An 18,230-nucleotide genomic window follows, 5' to 3' on the forward strand; every position below is an offset into this window, starting at 1 on the left:
TAAAAAGGGTTGGGACCCGTTGAAGTGATGCTTTGAATCAGTGTTGCTTATTCATTTAGAAAATATTCCTTTGCTGGTGAAAAGGAGGGGACACGATTTAAAGAGCCTGACAGGCGGCAAGTTCTGGAGCTGCCCTGTCCAATAGGGTAATGCTAATCTTCGGAGGGTATTGAACTAATTAAAAAGGGGGGGGGGGGAATAAGCTGCTTAGATATACTGGTCACATTTCAAGCCCTCAATAACCACATGTAGGTGATGGCTACGTTATTGGGCAGCTCGGATGCTGGTACGTGGCCAGCATCGCAGAAGGTGGGATTGGACGGCATGATCTGGGTGATAAAGCAGGGGGACTGGCCCCAGGTAGGTAGTCCATGCCTTTCTTAGGGCTGCTGGGTCACAATTCATCACGTTCGTCCTCCAGACACAACGCCCATGTATTACTAGGCATGGATGTATTAGCATAAACTCTACCAACAATCATTGAAAGCCTATGTGTACTAGTATAGTAAGGCTTGTAGGGAGTACAAATGATAGCAATTATCAAATAATTAAGAGCCAGGCAACTTGACATGCATTCTCTGATGATGCCTCAACAAATTTATGAGGTCGGTGCTATTACCATTTTCAGATGAGGGCACTGAAGTTGATACCCAAGAAATCACAGCTGCTAAGCCTGGGATCTTAACTGTTAAGCCACATTGCCTCTTTTTGGAGACGGTATAAATGTCTTTGACTTCAAATACCTTAAGAGTTTGAGGACTTGCAAGATGATGGTGGTGTAGGTGGAAGCTACACTTACCTCCACCCAGGAAACCTGGAATTACAACTAAGATGTAGAGCCACCAACCTGAATAACCAACTGAAGATTAGCTGAAGAGAAGTCTTCTAATCAAGGATTTACAGAAGCCACATCAAGACTAGTAGGAAGGGGAGAGATGTGAAAAAGGCTGGCCCTGCTCCCACGCATGGGAACTAAGATTCTGGAGGGATATCTCAGCTACAAAGGTTCCCCCTAAGAAGAGTGGGACTTCAACCCCAAGCCAGGCTCCCCAGGCCAGAGCACCAGAGCCAGGAAGAGACGCCCACATAACATCTGGCTGTGAAAACCAGCAGGGATTCTGTCTGCCAGGGAGAGAGAGGAGTCTGCTAGACACATAGGCACCCTATTAAAGGGCCAACAAACAAAGTCTTTGTAGCCATTCACCCTGGGCTCTGGCAGAGGGTGGAATAGACTAGAATTGCATGAGGAGAGACTGGGATTGTGGCTCTGCGGAGAGAGCTGTCAGGATCCCTGTGCTGAGTCACTCTCCCACCCCGCCTACTCCATCTTTCTTGGTGGGGCACTCCCCTCATACAGCATCAGCCTGGGGGAATGCAATAGCCCCACCCTTTTGCCTCATCCTGTGGAGCTTGCTTGCGCTCTGCTGATGAGTCAGCTGCCTGGGTTAGGGTGTAGAGGTCTAGGCAGACTCAGAGGGTATCAGTGACTGGGTTGTGTGGCTTTGGGACAGGCCATTCCTCCCACTTTCCCGTGAAGCTGACTGGCACCTCCCCCTCACAAGAGATGCACTAGCCTCCACCTTCCACCTAACCTGAGATCAGGCTCCTGACAGAATCTGGGGCAGACTGAGTTGTGTGGCTCTAGAACAGGGCCATCTTTCCCTTGCATCCCTGACTGGTGCAGAGCCCTCCTTTCACAACTCTTGGTCTGTCTGGGCCTGGTAAACTGCTGGCCTCACCCTGATGACTCCCTGAGACCCCCCACCCTCACCCCACCATACCACAAAGGTGTGCAAGCACCCTGAGGGGGGCAGCTAGACTTGGCATACCCTGGGACATTTGCTGAGTGGCCTCAGACCCAGCTCTGGCACCAAGTTTGAATCTGTGTCAATCTGTAGAAGCTGTATCAAACTTGCCCCGACCTGGTGACTCACTGGGAACATATCTCATTCAACTTGAGCACCACCAGTGACTGAGCCTAACCAGCAGCCAGCAGGCAGAGGCAGATCTTGGGGTGCCTTGGAACTTTAGCTGACCTGCTTCTGGGCCCAGTGCAGGTAAAAGCCAGCCTTGGTGCACAGCCTGGCCCTTCCCACACTCACCCAGGCCCAGCAGAGGCAGCCACAAACTGAATCATTTTGTAGCTCCAAACAGGTTGCCGAGAGCCAGTCACAGGCAGGATGTGACATTGGGCTGCACCAGAGTCCCTCCCAAGAGGCCCAAGAACCAACACACCCAGTGGCCAGCTTCAGACCAGGATGCAATTAGCTTCACAAGTGGCATATCTGAAGGGAGATCTTGGCAGGCCCCAGACCCTGCTGAGGCAAATTCCACTTCATGTGGTCAGCACCACCTGCACAGTAGCTCGTACACTGTGGGCAGGGCTTATCTTCACAGTCAGCCAGCCTGAAGGTTGACCCCACACACAAATGAGTCAAGAGCAATCAAGACTCAATTACAACAAGAGGGCCCACATAACCCACACGAGGGACATTCGTGGAGCACTCAGCCCAGGTGATCAGGAAACTACGCCATTGGGTCATACAGGACACCTACTACATAAGGCCACCCTACCAAGACTGGGAGGCATAGCAGATCTACCTAATACATAGAAACAAACATAAAGAGGCAGCCAAAATAGTGAGACAAAGAAACGTTCCAAATGAAAGAACAGAAAAAAATCTCTGGAGAAAGAGCTAAATGAAATGGAGACAAGCAACTTATTAGATACAGAGTTAAAAAAATGGTCATAAGGATATTCAAGGAACTTAGAACTACAACAGCATAAAAATAGGACATAGAAATGGATCAGTCAGAAATGAAGAATATAATATTTGAAGTGAAGAATTTGCCAGAAGAAATACAACAGTAGATTGAATGAAGCAGAGGATAGAATCAGTGATTTCAAAGACAAGGTAGCAGAAAACAATCAGAACATCAAAAAGAAAAATATTGTTTAATTCTTATCTGAGGATATGTTTTATTGATTTTAGAGAGAGAAAGGGGGGGGGAATAAATCCGTTGCCTCCCATACGTGCCCCCATCCAGGTATTGAACTTGCAATCTAGGTATGTACCCTGACCGGGAATCGAACCTATAGTCTTCTGGTTTACAGGGTGATGCTCCAACCAACTGAGCCACCTGGAGAAGGTGAGAAAGAAGAATTTCAAAAAATGAGGATAGCTTAAGGGACCTTTGGGACAACGTGAGGCGTAGCATATCTGCATCACAGGGTACCATAAGGAGAAGAGAGAGAGAGAGCAAGGGATCCAAAACCTATTTGAAGAACTAATGACTGAAACCTTCCCTAACCTGGTGAAGGAAAAAGACACACAAGTCCAGGAAGTGCTGAGTCCCAAACAAGATGAACTCAAAGAGGCTCACACCAGGACCCATCATAATTAAAATGGCAAATACCGCTTAGAGTAATGGCAAATAGCTCAGAGTCTGATATAGGCAATAAAGACATGCTATAAAAAACACTATGAGAGAGAATGTGATAAATGCCAGAGGAGTCTGAAAATCTAATTAATAAAATCAAGGGAGTAAAAAATAGCCTTCAGCTTGTTTTTTGTTGTTGGAAGATGAAGAGACCAGGAGGTAAAGCTTTAAGAAGGACAGATAAAAGTTGGATTTACAGTAACAGAAGTGGGTGAGGTCATAATTCATATCAGGCAAAAGAGAGTAAATTAAGCAAAGGCACGAGGATTAGTTTAGTCCTTGAAAGGTGCAACTAAGTCAAACTCCCCTGATTTTACCTAATTCATGAGCACACAGCAGTGCTATATCAATAACTTGAATTTCAAAGATAAGTTTGGTAATGGAATCAGTTGCATCAGACCAATTTACTGATAGGCACGATCATGACTTTTATTGAGCCATTGTATGGTTCTATATGATTACACATGCAGAATAAGTAATTCATGAAAATGCATAGCCAAACCAATGTGAAAAAGAAATCTTCCTTTGTTAATTCAGCAGGATTTGAAATCAGCTTCTTTGTTGATAGTTTCCTGGTGCCACGAGTTCTTTAATCTTTGCTGTCACACTCTTGCTCAGGTGAGGTTCCTATGATGGAGCGTGGGTTTCGAAGCACCATTTTTTTCTTCTTGCCTTAGAGGCCTTTCCAGTTTCAGTGCTCAGTACCAGTTGTGGTTCAAGACTCATTCTACCACCACCACCGCCAGCAGGGGGAGACCTGCTCCCTCCGGTGCCACGCGTAGGAATTTCTTTTCCCTTCTGTCACGGAGTGCCACAGAGCAGGACAGAAACTGCACCTCCACCCAGTCTACTTCATTCAGCTGTTACCTGCCCTGTCCCTGCCAGGGTGTGGATTTTCAGTCCTGCATAGGATGTCATGAAAAGTTAATCTTGTGCTGAGCTTTATTCAAAGACATTTTAAGGTATACACTATAGTATATAGTTTAAAATATTTTTAAATATTCTTTTAATATTTAAGGTTGAGTTTAAAACAAGTTATTTTAAAATTATTTAAAAGTAATTAAAATAGTGTAATAGCAGTGAATGTATCCAAAAGATCCCGTTTTAAATCCTAACTCTTTATCAATATCATGTTGTAAAAGAAGGAGCATTGCAACATGTTCCCCCATATATACCCAGGAGGGAAGATGGACCATAACCTCAATTTAAAAATGGAATAATTCGCCGAAACCGGTTTGGCTCAGTGGATAGAGCGTCAGCCTGCGGACTGAAGGGTCCCGGGTTCGATTCCGGTCAAGGGCATGTACCTGGGTTGCGGGCACATCCCCAGTAGGAGATGTGCAGGAGGCAGCTGATCGATGTTTCTCTCTCATCGATATTTCTAACTCTCTATCTCTCTCCCTTCCTCTCTGCAAAAAAAATCAATAAAATATATTAAAATAAATAAATAAATAAAAATGGAATAATTTCTGCTTTATGAAAACATTCATTGCATTTTTTTTTTCAATTTTGCTGAGGACCAGTGGAAACATCACTACAGGGTTGGCATCAGTTCTTGGACCGGCATCTGATAGCATCTATTTTATTTTTTCTGAACCTTTGTTTGGCCATCTATAAAATAATTATCTTCTAGCCTGCATCGAGTATTATAGTGCTAACCACATTACAATGTTTAAAGAGGATTTGATGGCACGGTAAGTGTGTGTATGCTCCAGTGTCCCAGAACGATGAGTCAGTGCGAGAAGAGACAAGCGGTCCAGCCTGGCAGGGGCAGAGGTAGGGGATAGCAAGATACATGGCCTTTTTTCCCCTTAGCAGTCAGGTGACTAGACCCCCACTGGCCAGATTAGTTCTTGGCTCGTATTCTTGGGGGATACCTGGAAGAGCAGGAACAGGAATGGATACCTTTCAGGTTACAGTCAGGATGTTAATATATCAGCACAGGTTTGATTTCAGAAGCAATGGACGCCCCTCCCAAAAAACGATCTTCTTGCCAATACCTGGAATTCCTGTAACTAACTGCTTGACATGCAAACTCTAAAACCCACCCCCTGTCATTGGAGGGTCATTACCTTCAGAGCATTTGCTCAAGAATGCCCTTGAATCCTCCACCCTAACATTTGATTCAACTCCTGGCTGACTCTTTGGAATTCCATGAAGACCTTTATAAATAAAACCTGGTGGTCAGTAGAGATGACAGATGCAGTGGCGCACACACACACACACACACACACACACACATACACACACACATACGCACACATACACACACACACACATACACATACACACACACACACACACACTCATCACACCCAGCTCGGGGTAGGCAGGGCAGACGCTTTTGACAGGCTTCACTCCACGGGGCTGGCCAGCGTCTTTAAATCAGCATCACAACAGGTTGGATAAATGGGCGCCAGATGTTGGGGTGGAAGCCTTGCCCAGTTGTTCATCAAAACCCCTTGGTTTAGCCGAAACCGGTTTGGCTCAGTGGATAGAGTGTCGGCTTGCGGAGTGAAAGGTCCCAGGTTCGATTCCGGTCAAGGGCATGTACCTGGGTTGTGGGCACATCCCAGTGGGAGATGTGCAGGAGGCAGCTGATCGATGTTTCTGGCTCTCTATCTCTCTCCCTTCCTCTCTGTAAAAAATCAATAAAATATATTTTAAAAAGAAACAAACAAAAAAACCCTCCTTGGTTTAGCTCTGGCCAGTGTGGCTCAGTTGGTTTAGCATCATCCCATGCACCAAGAGGTCGCCAGTTCGATTCCCAGTCAGGGCACCTGCCAGGGTAGCAGGCTCCATCCCTAGGAGGGGCATGCAGGAGGCAAGCTAATCCATGTTTCTCTCTTTCCCACTCCCTTCCTCTCTCTCTAAAATCAATTTTAAAAATATATTAAAAAAACAACATACCCCAGATAAAAAACTACCTGGTTGATTTTATCTTGATTCAGAATCTGCTTTCTCTATAACTGACTGCCTGATCCCAGAGTCCAAGATCTCAAAGTTAAATCTCAAACGGGACTGAAAAGCAAGCAACTTCCAAAGATGATGTTCATGGAAGTGGGGGGGGGGGCGCGGTAAATATCCTTTATTTAAAAAAAAAATTCTGGGGAGATGGTCCTTTTGAAAATTCATGTGAAAAAGATGAATCCTCTTAGCCCCCCAAATTTGAAATGGCATTTAATTTTTTCTCTTTTTCTTAATGTCAGAGAAGCTTAGAGACAGCCTTTATGCATTCTCCGGTGCCTTGTCGTGTTTTCAGCCTGTTTCAAAGACAACGGTGCCAATACCTAAAGTGGAGTGGAGTCTTTACAAGGCAGCTCATTTGCCTCAAATGCCTGGGGAATCACCTCCAAACAAACAAATTACAAGGAGCATTTTCTTCTGGTATAAAAAAGTGTGGTTTAGTCATCCAGAACTTTGAGATATTGAGGGTCCCCTTTAAGACTCAAAAGGCTGCTTTTATCTGGTAAAATCTCCCCGCAGCTGGAGTCATGGGACACGCTGATCTGGAGCTCTTATTGACAGCCATCCACACGCGAAACGACAGTGCTTTTGGTCTCCCACTTTGTGGACGGGGATAACAGGATAACCCACAGCATTTACCCACAGGGTAAACCCAAGAATATTCTTGTGCTAATAGTTTAATGACAATTTCCCTCCAGCGCTTTCTGACAGGGCGTGGGGATTTTCTCCGGTGTCAGCACACTTCAGGAGTGATCGTGTCATCCAGGTGCAGGCGTTCTTGCCTGTCCTTCACCTGTCGTCTCTGCATGTCACACACAGCCAGGGAAGCAGATGACAGGTTCATTTCTATTACACGGGGAATTACCAAGTGGTTGCCTAGCAACTCACACAGCACAATCAACATGGTCTCTGTTGTGGAATGGAGAGTGCTTGGCTTGCCTTCAAGAATGACTGTATTTGCATCTTTCTTTGGGGCTTCTGGAAAAATAGGTATGTTTTCCTAGACGTGAGGGTATTAAAATGGTCTTTTTAGACAAAAAAAAAAGCAAAGAAAAAATTAGCTAAAAAATGGCCTTTTGTATTGCTTTATCCTAGCATTCGTTTTATAGTAGCCTATTCTCGTAAAAAAAAGTAACAGTTACGTGATCAAATTATTAACACAGCAATTGCTTCAATTAAATTCTGTAAGCATCTTCAATGTGGGTACTGTAAGGAGGAATAAGGATAAACAAATATGGTCCCTGCCTCAAGGAACCTATAGGTTTAACAGGCGGGTATAAATCGTTTGTTTACACATGTGAAGCAGACAGCGATGATGCATGTGTACAATCAAGGTATTTTTCTTTGGAAGATTTCCTTTGTGTTTGATCAAAGGATTTTTCACTTTTCTTCAGATTCCTTCCTTTACAGCTTACAGCAGCAATCAGTTCAAAGAGCTGCAATCAGTTCAAAATCACCTCTAAGATGTGGCTCTTATTGGAATCTCAGTAATTAGCAGCTGTTGAACGGCTCTTGCTGAAGTGTGACCCTGTGGGTGCTGCGGGTGGAGGGTGGCGAGGGTGGCGCCGCAGCCTTTCTGCATAATCGCTGCGCAGTGTTCACAGCCTGCCCGCCTCCATCTTGCACGTTCCGGTGTAGAGTCCCTTGCCTTTCTTTGTCTGCTTTGCAGCAGTGCCATCCGTCTCTCTCCACTGGGTGAGGCGCTTTGGGATGTTCCAGCTCTTGAATTAGGGAGTCTTTTGATCACTTGAGCTAAGTTTTTTCCCCACTGGGGAGCCGGTTGCTAGCCTGAGCCTGGGGGGTGACTAGCCCCTTGCCCTGGAGTTGCTGTGTCTGGTGGATTGGCTTGGCATCTTTTCTTCCTCAGGAAGGTGCCTGGGCACGGTGTGGAGTAACTGGTCCTCACAGCACTGGGGCACAGTGCTGCCCACACCCATCTGATGCCCCTCCACAGACTACACGAGGATCCACAAAGACAAGAGGAAGCTCTTGTGGGTAGCTGTACCGTGGCGCCAGGATTCTTGCCACCCCCTTTTGTCAGCGCACTTTCTCTCCAGATCCCAGTGCAGACCTGCCTCGGCTCATTTTCACCATCATCCAGTTGGCTCAGATCCTTCGTCATTCTGGAGCAATCACTCAGCCCTCTCGTCTTCACGTAGGGCCCCCGCCCTGTGTTTCCAGACCCAATGCCAGGCAGAAGAGGGCCAGGGGAGAAGGAGGCTGCATGAGACCAGGCGCTGTGAGGTGTTCGCCCTGTGCTTCCTCATTTCACCCTCATAACAACCTCTCCGTCCTCCAGGTGGCCCATTCCACAGATGAGCTCAGAGGGGGCTAGCACGTGTTGCTCTAATGCAGTGGTTCTCAACCTTGGCTGCACATCAGAATCACCTGGGAATCCCTTTAAAATCCTGATTTCTGGGCCTCATCCTCCGGAAATTCTGTTTCTTTGTTACTAATGTTGTGGCCCCACCCCATAACAAAGAAACAGAATTTCCGGAGGATGAGGCCCAGAAATCAGGATTTTGAAAAGATTCCCAGGTGATTCTAATGTGCAGCCAAGGTTGAGAACCACTGCTCTAATGGGTCCTAACACACTCTCCTGTCTCCAAGTAGCTTTCCACTCACGACTGAACCAGCCAACATATACTGCGTACCATGGGCCTTCCAAGGGTCAAGGACACAGGAAAGAACAAGACACAGTCTCCATCCCTGACAGGTTCACAGATCAGTTTTGTCAAGTGCTGTGAGGGGGATGCGGAGCAGAGACGGATCAGGCATTCAGGTGAGGGGTGGGCGTTCAGGAGAAGACACGGAGAGAGCCTTTTAAATAGATCTGGGCGGCTGGCTGGCAGACAAGGCAGGCCTCTCACTTTATCGTTAGAAATGGGCCTAGAATAGAGAATCTATTTCCCTTTGACATTGGGAAATCCCTTACTGCTCTAATCTAAATTCTTTACATGGCAGTTGAAATAGCAAGAATTCTTTACCTAATAACCTAGTCACAGAAACCCTTGGCAAATCATATTTGGTGTTTTGCCTAACATAGAAACAAAACTATTTATTTTCTCCTACCCCCAAACCCTAGTTAGGCTTCTCCAGCTGCCAGGGGATAGTTTCTGAGAGGTGCTCCCCCACAAGGGCCCTCCCTGGGAGGGTAGGGGAGGCAGGGCAATCAATCAGTGGAGGGGGGGTCCCCCAGATAATTGCACTGGGAAGGAGTCTACACAATAGGCATCTTCCATGGCATCTTCACTCAAGGTAGGATTTCTGAAGCTGAATGACATGTGGGAGATAAAGTGTCATGTTTCACACAGCACACAACCAGACTTCACCAGCCCCGGGTGCCCACCAGGTCATATTGACATCCAGACCTAGGTTTCTGTAACTCTGAGCCCCTCTGAAAGGTCTGTAGACCTTTCTACTGGCCCTCCACCCGGCCACTCTTTCTGAGTTATTCCTAGAGGCCCCCAGGGTATGTCCCATAGGCCCCTGGGCAGACCCCCTGTGCTTCTGCCCCGCACCCTCCCCGTTGGTGGTTTAACTCTTCACAGCCCCCTAAAGGATGCCTCATCGGCCTGTGTGGCCTCAGTGGGAACACTGCTTCACCGTGCTCACTCCTGTGGCCGCTGGGCACAGCACTCTCTCCAGGGCCACTCTAAGCCACCGACTTGCCAACGTGGAGGGTGGATGGAGCAATGGGGAGCTAATGACCATTCCGCTGATTGGCTGCACTTTGTTACCTGTTCTCACCACTGTTGTCCCAAAGCAAAACTGCTCGTACCTTTAGTTGCTCAAAGGCTTACAGATGATTCCTCCTCCTGTTCTCGCCCTAACTCTTCCCTCTAGAGGTCAGAGGTCAGGATGGGGATGACAGCTCATCAGGTGCTTCCATGACTCTTACCTTTCTCCCCAGGGAGCTCTGCACCCAAGCAAACACGCCCACAAAACAAAACAACTGAAACGAAACCCTTCTGCGTCAATAAAAAATCAAAGCGTGTCGACTGATGAAAGTAGATACTAATATTGGACTAGGGCTGTGGTCGGCCAACTGCGGCTCGCGAGCCACATGCGGCTCTTTGGGCCCTTGAGTGTGGCTCTTCCACAAAATACTGACTTCTGCGCATGGGCCACGAAGTTTCAATCGCACTGTACGTGCACGCCCGCATGTGGTATTTTGTGGCAGAGCCACACTCAAGGGGCCAAAGAGCCGCATGTGGCTCGTGAGTTGCAGTTTGCCGACCACGGGACTAGGGGGTGGGAATGTTTTGTGAACCCCATCCCAAAATTCATAAGACCCGAGAGTGTGAGGGTTTCTTGTATGACTTGAAAATGAGGTAAAGACTGCCCCCCCTCCCCCTTAAAGGTACCTTTTGTTTCCATGAGGAATATAATTCACAAGAGTTCCCATCTCATGGGCAATTTGTGAGAAAGCCATTTTAAGAGAAATTACAAATGTGACATTGTGTTGTCAAACAGCATCCTTACTCATAAGAATTTTCTCTGTAAACTAAGACTCTAATCCATTCTCCCGCCCTGCCCCCAAGAAAAACAGCCAGCACATAACAAACTACTTAGATCCAGAGCAGGCAACAGGAAAGGCAGAAATGGGACTGCCCTGAAGGTAGATTTCAGGGTAAGGTGGGCAGAACCTAGGGCGTGGCATTGAAGGTCCCTTGCCAGGGGGGACCCCTGAGAAAGTGAGTCCCTTTATCTTTTCAAGTTGCTATTTCTGTTTTCTGAAATGGAGTGATGACAATGTCTACCCTCCTTCCCAGGCTGTGAGGAAGGGATGAAATGGTGCAGGTGCAAGTGCTTTGCGCATGGTAAACTGTTCGCTATTAAAGGCAGCTGGACGCAATCACGGCAGCTCCATCACGTCCAAGTGGCCTCCACGGGCGGACGGGCTCCTTCCCAGGGTGGTTCTGTGCCTACACATCATGTCACCTTGTGTCTCTGGCACAAATGTGAGGCCTGGAGCGGCCAGGTCCCATCCTGATATATTACCTTGTCTAAGGCACCGTGCAAAACAATCCAGTCTGGTGAGGCCGGTCTTACAACCAGAGGGAATGGGAATGGCCGTGAGGAGATGAATGTGTGCGTGCTCACCCCCACTGAGCATCGAATGCCCTTTCCACCAGAACCCGGCTCTTCTGAGCCACGTTTCATCTCAGAATCACTGCTGTGTTTTCCCCGACAATATCAGCCTTCGTGCCAAGAGCACTGGTGATGCAGCATATCTTAACATCTCTGGGATTTTTCCAAGCCAGGGGCACTCTTTCTTCACGTCTTAATGCTGGCACTTTCTTGAATTTACCAGAAGGATCCTGCCTGTGCAGAAAGTGACAAACACCAGGTCTGCTGAGACCAGGGAAAGCAGAGCCCCTGCCTGGAACCCACTTACACCAGCACAAACATGTGTTATAATAAAAAAGGAATGGTACGTCGTGTCATATCCATGGGAAGTCCAGCTTGTGTCGCTAAGTAGTCATGACTTTGGTCATCACTGGCCTCTACCAAAGACTCAACCCCAGCAGCAAAGACAGCCCTAAGTCGAGGCAGCCTTCACCCCTGTCCCAGGCTTCGGGCCAGATCCATGAACCTCCGTTGGGGAGCCTGGAAGCTCTCAATATTGGGTGGTGATTGGAGTTACAGTAGTAGATGGATGGGCTGTTTTGTTGTGGCTGTTAAGGATTGGCCTTAAATCGATTTTGGTATAAAGGTTCTGTTGTCCCATCTCCAACTCAGAACCTTTTCTCCTTTGCTGTTTCTGTATAATAGTTGGCCTGTTTCTCACCCATTTGGGAATGATTTTGCCACCCAGGGACACTGGGCAATGTCTGGGGGAGTTTTGGGAAGTGAGGGGGGAGCTGAGGGAAGGAATGCTACTGGCATCTTGTGGATGGAGGCCAGGCATTGTCCTCAGCATCCTACAATGCTCAGGGCCGTCCCCACAACAAAGCATCACCCGACCCAACGCAACCTTCGTGCTGACGCTGAGAAGCCCTGCTCTAACCCCATGCGGGCGGAGCTCAGCCGCTCCGGAGTTACTCCCCTGGGGAAACTGAGGCTCACTGAAAGGGCCGTGTTCTCGCCCGGGAAAGCCTCGCCCTGAGCCTCTCCCGGCTGGTCAGCTCCAGACAACGTGACAGCAACTTGTTCAGGATTAAGCTCTTGGGGACACTGATCCCAGGGTGCTGTCATTGCCTGGTTGAGGTTGTGACTGCTTCTTGGCACCAAGATCTGGGAGAGAGAGAAATGGGTGACAGATTTTATTGAGGGCCTAGCGTTTTCAAAATGTTGGAGCCCTCTCTCCATCAGACTAAAAAACTTGTTTAGGTCTTGAAATACCACTGTCATCATTAGCACGATAAATCCTTTCTGCTAAAATATAGAGAACCCGGGACTCTGCTCCCTGAAGATGTGGTGCTGGTCACCTTCCAGGCTCACAGCTCCACTTGCATTCCAGCCCCTGCTCAGTGAGGTCCTGGCTAGGGGCTTCTGGGGGTCTGACCAGCAGACCGATGCTCTGGAGACCCTGCGCTCCCTGCAGAGCCCGGCTCCTGGCTGGCCCTCCAGCCTGCTCCCCAAGGTGACCCTCTTCACAAAACCTGACTCCTAAAACTACACTGAGCTAGCCCCAAGCTTGGTCAAGGGCAGTGAGAGAGGAGAGACTCAGGGGCAGCCTTTTTTCCCCCCACACCCCCACTAGTAACAAATAAGATACTAGGAGGACTGATCAGACCACAGCTCCAACATCCCCGGAGAATGTTTTAAAAAAAATTAGTAGAACTCTGCTTCCTGATGCTCTCTCCTGGTTTTGCCCCAACCTTCCCCCACTGACTTGACTGAGCACAACGATTTCGGAAAAACAGCCAGTGTTCCCAGGCGCCGTGTCCTCCCAGGAACCTCTCCTCCCGCACGGGCGACCCGCTGACCTCATCTCGCTTCCCCTCGGGTGGACTCAGGCCGAGGCAGGGTGAGGAGTTCGGAGGGTGTGGGTGTTTTGCTTGGGTACAAGGAGTCCTTTTTGTTATTGCTGTTGTTCTTGGTGTTATTTCCAGAAATTAGAAAGGAAAAAATAGTAAACATTCAATGCTGAACAAAAGCTGAGACGGAAGTGACGGGGGTGGAGTAGGGATATAAGGCCCAGCTTCCCCTGAGAAAGCTCGTGCTCAGTGACACGGATCTGCTGAATGCGGGTGCAATCAAAAGGCAGCTTGGTCTTAGCCTCTCATTGTTCGTTTGGACCATTCAGTAAGGGAGACATTTTCCCTTCCCCGGGGGAGGGGGGAGGGGGAGGGGGGAAGCCCAGCCCACCCCACGCCTCTTCTAGTTAGATTCAGGTTTGGTCACTTTATGTCACAAAATCAACCTTCGATTTAGAGGTTTAAGGCATCCAGACATAGATATGAAATGCCACTCCTGTTCCTTCGAAGAGAAATCTTCTTCCTCCTGCCCTTCCTAGGTCTGTGGTTGGGGCGTGGGCCTTCGGGGACTGGGCTGTGGTAAGGTAAGATTTTATCTGGTTTCTCACCTGACTGCCCCCACCCTGATTGGGGCAATTCTCCTCCTCCTCCTCCTCCTCCTCCTCCTCCTCCTCCTCCTCCTCCTCTTCCTCCTTCTTCTGCATATATTTTTTATTGATTTCAGAGAGAGGAAGGGAGAGGGAGAGAGAGATACAAACATCAATGATGAGAGAGAATCATCAATCGCCTGCCTCCTGCTCGTCCCCTACTGGGGATCGACCCTGCATCCGGGGCATGTGCCCCAGACCAGGAATCAAGCTGTGACCTCCTGGTTCATAGGTTGGCACTCAACCACTGAGCCACCCCAGTCGGGCAGTGGCAATTTTTCTTTGACTGCCCAGTTGCCAGCTCTCTGGGCCTGGCAGGTGGTGAACACTGTTTTGGGGGGCATCTCCTGGGTTCTCCTGACGTTCCCGGTCTGCATTGCCTTTCCAGGTAATAACTTTTGATTCCCTCTTCAGCCCCTAGGAATCCAGGATCCCCTGCCAACTTCTTCCTGCTGAGCTCCCTTTGCCCCTCTAGGAGGCGCTACAGGGCTTAACCCTATTTTGGACCTCTCTGCTCCCGGGACTGCATCTGACCAATAGGGGGCACTCACATGGCTCCTGCCCCAATCCCAGTGCACAGGTGTGGGGCCCACAGCTCTAAAAGGCTTCACAGATGCCCGTATCGCAAGGCTTGAGATGGAGGTGGCAGGGCCTCCAGTCCTACTGGAGGTGGAGCTCAGAGCATAGTTTTACTCTCTCTGAAGTGTTTTCTCTTTCCAAACCCTCCTGTCCTCCACACTCGGACCCTTTCTATATGCTTGATAGGTCGAAGGGCCCAACTGCTGTGCAACTGGTTCTTTCTTCATTGCTTCCTTTGTAAATACTGCCTATGAGGCCTCCCACCTACTGATATTCACACCATGGTGGCGTCCGCTCCCACCCTGAACAGGGCTGATCCTTGTAAAATAAACACTTGCTATTGCAGAAAAGATAGTCTGCAACTTCTGAGGCTAGGTCACGGCCGTGGGTTCCAATGTGTACGGCAAGAAGATATGTCGAAGTTCCAGCCCCCAGTATTTGTAAATGTGACCTTATTTGGGAATAAAGTCTGTGCAGATGTAATCAAAGGTCATATTGAATTAGGATAGGTCCTAAATCCAATGACTAGCGTCCTTTAAATGGAGAGAGGGACGCAGAACAGACGCACCCAGAGAAGGTGAAGACAGATGCAGAGTTTGGAGTTAGGCTGCCACAAACCAAGGAACATCTGCGGCCACCAGAAACTGGGACCGGCTGGGAAGCTTTCTCCCCTACACCCTATGGAGAGAGTGTGGACCTGCTCACACCTTGATTTCAACTTCTGGCCTCCAGAACAGTGACAGAGTAAATATCTGTTCTTTTAAGCCAGCCTGTTTGTGGTACTTTGTTATGGCTGCCCTAAGAAGCTAATCTAGTTATAAGAGACATTGTGAATTCTCCTCGCTCCCTCTTGACTCACGTCCTGGAGAAAGCTGGCTGCTATGTCATGAGGCCAGCCAAGCAGGTCTAAGGAGAGGTCCACAAGGCAAGGAACAGAGAGGGGCCTCCTGTCAACAGCTTGTCACCGTGTGAATGAGCAAATCCCACAGCCCCAGTCGAGCCGTCAGATGACTGCGGCCCCCGTTGGCATTTGACTGCCACCTCCTGAGAAATCATGAGCCAGAGCACCTGGTTAAGCCATTGCCCAGTTCCTGACCCACAGAAACTGTGAGACAATAAATGTTTATTATTGTTCTAAGCTATTAAGTATGAAAGTAATGTGTTGTGTGGCAAGAGATTACTAATACCGATATCGGTGATATTGGGGGCTCAGTATAACCCGAAGCAGGAGGAGTTGCATTTTGTAATCCTCATATGGCTCTTAGAATGGTCAGGGGTCCCAGTGCCTTTCTCTCTGGGGACATTTCCAGCAGTGTGCTCCACAGCCCTTATAGTGAGGTGTCTTACTCATTCACCCAGCCCTGAGCACCTTCCACCTGCCCGATGCTATTCATGGCTGGTGGCCATTATGCTGTTCCTCAGCTAGTGACAGATATGAACAAGAAGGGCAACATTCATTTGCAGAGGCAGGAGGAGGAGGGGCCGTAGAGACACCGAGAAGAGAAGCCTTCGTCTGTGTGATCGTGCGGAGATGGGAAGAGAACCAAGTTCAAGGGTCCACGTGAACCAAGCTCAAGGGTCCAAGTGGGAGGTGAAGCTGGAACTAGGATCCAGACCCTTTACTCTGGCCTTGAATTTGTGCTTCCTGAACTATGTGAGGCTGGTTCATGGTACCAGGGTCTCTGCAGATCCCTGGAAGCATGGCCTTGAATCCTGCTGGGACACTGTCCTTTAGCTAATAGTGTCTGTGTGGGAAAATGGAGGCTCAGAGTCCTGGGATCTTGTGTCTGCTTTGCCACCCTGACCAAGCACACTTGCAGATCCTTTGAACGAACAAGGACACATCAGCAGCTCCTTCTGAACCAGCACAAGCCGGAGGGTGAGAAGGTTGGCCCTCCCTCCATCGGAGTCCCAGCCCTTCTTAGCGGTGGTGCTTTTTAAAGAGGCTGGATCAGAATTTGTCACTTCCAAAGGTCGGTTTGGGGTAAGATAAGAATGCCGTCATTTCTGGAGGGCTTACTCAGCAGCAAATGTTGTCTCTAATCTTCACAGCACCCTCCAAGGCAAGGGGTTATGCACCATATCTGGCAATTCAGGAAGATGGGCTTAAGGACAAAACCCAAGGTCACACAGCTAATGAGGGACAGAACTGGGGCTCTAACCTGGGCCTGTCAAACCCTATAGTCCCGCATGTCCACCTGCCTCTGGCTGTCACAGAGGGCGACCCAGGGCATTCAGTCTAGGGATTAAACCAGTGCCCCAGGAATTGAGACTTTCTCCAGGCTCAGGAATTACGGTGGGCGGGGTGGTGTGGGGAGACACTGGGGGCAGTGAGGTTGCCCAGAGTGGTGGTTAAAGAGAGTGGGTTGTGATGCCAGGTTGCGCAGGTTTGAAACCAGCTTCCCCTCATGCTCCAAGTCTCAGGTTCCTCATCTGAAAATTGCAGATGAGAGCAGGCACCTCATTTGGGTTGTTGGAAAGATGAAAGGAGATAATGCATGAAATTCATGGCAAGGATAGACAGTCAATTACATTTTATTAATATTATTATTGACATTATTCTCCCTCTATGGCCATTAGACTCTTCTATCAGGTCAATATTTGTAATGGGACAACTTTAAATGAACCAGGTGTATCGATGGAGACCGACGGACATTTGAGGCCGGAAGGTTGTTTCCTGTTTTTTGGAGGTTTTCTTTCCCAGCTTTAAGACGGCTCCCCCTGTCAGGTGATGAGTGTGATTAACTGCAATGAGCTCCTCTCCACATAAACGAGGAAAGTTGGCTGTCACTGTGGCTTCCATCCAGGCGGGTGCAGTTTCCCATTGTGTCCGCGAGATGTCGCTATTAATCACACTTCAACTACAGGCAGCCAACCCGAGATCCTCAGGGCATGGAACTCATTACCAGACTCCCCCTCAGGAAGGAAACTCCCATTCAGCAAGGGCTGAGCCTCCTTCAACCTCACCCTTTGAAACTTTTCATGACGCCACCACACTGTGTAATAGGAGGAGGGTGTGGTGGGGAGGAGTGCCTCGCCTCTGTGTCCCAGATTAGGCGCAGAGCTGGTAGAATACCAGGCTCTCAGGCCTCCCAGTTAGGTGCCCCAACCCCACATCTGTCCTGCATGTGTGTAAGAGGTTTGCTGGGGACTGGAACCTGGTTTCCAGGTCTCTAGGGGCGGCCAGTTCAGGGGATGTGATTTGAAGATGAGGGCTCAGGGCGACACCCTGGAACCCTGGTACTGCCGGGTTGCAGGCCAGCTCTCTGGGCTGCCTTTCTGATGACTGCTGTTTCCACGGCAGGAGAGCCACCTTCCTCCTTAACCTGGGAGGTGCTCTGAAAGCCAGCCCCCAGCGGTGAATGCTAGGTCCTCGTCCCTACTCCTGAGCAGAGGGGTCTCTATGGCTCTTGGGGAGCCTGGGCCGCGCCTAACGCAGCGGAGGAGAAGATGCTGCCAGTCCATACAGATTTCTCCATCCAGACTCAATTTTAGGGGCTTACTCTGATGTTAGATGAAGCACCAGAAATGCAAGAAGCTAAGGGCAAGGTACCTCCTGACCGCAGCTGCCCCACCCGCCTGTGCAAAGGAAGGGTGTCCTGGGAGGAGGGGCGTGTCTGTAGAGTCCACTGTTTGGACATAGCAGAGGCTCAGGAAGCTACGTTCCCAT

Source organism: Myotis daubentonii, chromosome 1 (genome assembly GCF_963259705.1).
Source record: "Myotis daubentonii chromosome 1, mMyoDau2.1, whole genome shotgun sequence".
NCBI lineage: Eukaryota > Metazoa > Chordata > Mammalia > Chiroptera > Vespertilionidae > Myotis > Myotis daubentonii.